This window comes from Stegastes partitus, unplaced genomic scaffold (assembly GCF_000690725.1).
Source record: "Stegastes partitus isolate 25-593 unplaced genomic scaffold, Stegastes_partitus-1.0.2 Scaffold244, whole genome shotgun sequence".
Classification (NCBI taxonomy): Eukaryota; Metazoa; Chordata; class Actinopteri; family Pomacentridae; genus Stegastes; species Stegastes partitus.
The window spans coordinates 396,910-399,583 of NW_007577975.1; positions in this window are offsets into that span (position 1 = coordinate 396,910).

The following is a 2,674-nucleotide window of genomic DNA, read 5'->3' on the forward strand; positions in this document are numbered from 1 at the left end:
TATTAGGATGTTCTAATAGACCCATACCTCATGCTCAACATCCTTTTCTTTTGTCTCCACAAAAGGACACATTTTCACGGGTGTCCACTTGGGAAAACTCACTTTGCGTCGCTAAACTTTGTCATCCAATCCGCATGTGATGTCAGTTAGACGGCTACTTCCTCTGCCCGCGACCTTTAAACGACACGATTGACCTTTCAGCCACGTCGTCCGATGAACTCAAGCGGAGCGAAGTCGATGCGGGAGTGTAAATGGAGAGAAAAAGAAAACGAGTCATGAATGAGTCATCTGCACTTCACCTCTCAACACATTTACACCGAAAATCTGTCAAAACAAACCAAAAAAAACTCAAATTCTGCAGCCGAGTTAACAAGAAAAAGACCAGAGGAGCCACACCTGGCAGTTCTACCTGTTGGAGGTCAGGATTATACGTTTCTAAATATGTTTGCTGCTTTACTTTGCTGCTGCTGCTGCTGCTGCTGCTGATACCGTTTACGTAAGATGTCGTCGTCATTTCTTACATTTCCGATCTGGAACATCGTCTCAGTGTCGTGACTCCCGTGCAGCTCATAACAAGCACCATCTCCGTGACATTATGAAGAGCGCTTAATGAAATTACAGGTTTAACCGCAGCGTTCTCTTCAGCGTGCACTTCCCTGCTTTCTTATGTAATCGGATTACTGTAAACGGACATTTGATCATTTGCCCGGCGGACCATGTGCGAGGAGCTGCAGACGGGCCGGTGTCGGGCAACATGTGACCACTATTTTGCCTCCAGGCGCTGCTGGTCGGAGGCTCCAGGTTGACGGGTGCACCGGACAAGGCAGCGGGCCGATAACAGCACCAGGAACGCCTGCACGTGGGGTTGGAAGGTGCATTTTACTGTTTTAAATCATTAACAAGTATTTTTCTGACTGGATAAAACTTAAAAAGATGCACCTCTCCTTGTGTGCAGGTCGATTTGGTCTCATCTGACCAACGTCTATTTTTACTTCCATAAGGAGAAACGTTCTACATCCACACCCTTCCAGGATTACATTTCGAAGGATCCGACTACCTGTGAACACGTTTTCTCTGTGACTCTGAACTTTCCTTTAACTTTAAAATGGCCCGACCGAATAAAGACACGAACACCACGATATTGTAAAAAGCAGAAATTTTTGCTTTTCAGTGGCACACAATATAAAAAACTATATTTTTAAAAAAAGACTGCTTGAAAAATCTAAAAATGTGCAAAAGTAAAGGTCTAAGGTTTGATGCAAACAGAGAAACAGCAGCGATGTTAACATGTGAAACTTCATCCTACTCGTTCTCAGACATTACTTTAGTTTTTAGTTTTCTTTTTTGTCTTGTTTTGTTTTCTCTGTTGTGTGTCTTTATGAGACTGTGGCGCGTCTGACAAACATCACAAAAATTAAAACTAATTAAATATACATTTCGAAATGAAATAAAAAAGCAAAGCAATCATGTGACTTAAACATCATCTGCAGTGCTGCTGATTCAATGGTCAAACTAATCTGTGAAGGCAATACTTGCAGCATCATTCTTTCAGTACCATGACTCTGCATTTCTTTTTGCAGCCAGATCTTCATCTTCAGTCTTTTTCTCCTTGGTTTTGTTGTGAACATGTGGTTTTCTATCAGACTTCTCCTGTAGATCAGTCATGAAAACTGAGACTTGCACACGTTTTCTTTTTGCACGAGGCAGCAAAAACTGTTGTAGCATGATGTGTTCCTGCAGAATCACTATTTAGCGTGGCCACACTGCAGCGTCTATGCCGGGATGATATTAGTTGCAGCAACAGTAGAGACAGTCCAGACGAACTCATTTAAAGTTTACAGCTCGTTTACTCGTAACCAGGTTTAAACTGACTGACACCATGTCAAAGTTTGTTCAAACGAATGACCAAAAAGTTGCACATAAACTTTGCAAACAGCAGTTTTTGTATCGCAGCTCAACAACCAACACATCAGATCATCTACAGACTGCAGCTAACGTGTTTTATTCCTCGATAGTTCGGATCAAGAGTTGTTGTGTTTTCATGTGAATATGTCCGGCTGGTCTGCTCCCACTCTGTTCTTATCGTTTCAGTGTTAAACAACCAGGATGCTGCTCTTCATGTTGATTTAGAGATAATTTAGGCTAATGAGTCTGCAGGTGGAGTCACTCAGAGCTCTGTGGAGCATTTCATTCAACTACAGATAACAAAGAATATTATTTTTAATATGATTTCAGTCGACCAACGTCTTCTTTGTCCACCTACAGCGTCACTGTTCCAGCTCACACAGTAGGTTCAGCTTCCATAATGAAAGTGAAACATAAAGAAACACCCAGAAACACTTGAGGCCGGGTCGGTCCACTTAGTGTGAATATAAACACGGTGTGACATCGCTGTAATTAGACTACTTACTCTCCTTCTGTGTGTTTATTCATTCTTTTACTCTGTTTACGCGCCCGCTGATCGAATTTGACAAAACCTCTAATGGAGATTAAATATCTCACCGCAGCCGTTGCATAATCCGACCCAAGTCCACGAACCACACGGAAAACCACATAAACCCGATAAATCCGAAGCTCCGGTCGAATTAGACAAGATTTCTTTCTGTGCTTTTTAACGATGTTCAGCAGCCGAGCGTTACTGTTGACTCTGATGTGTCCACTGATGCAGGTGAGA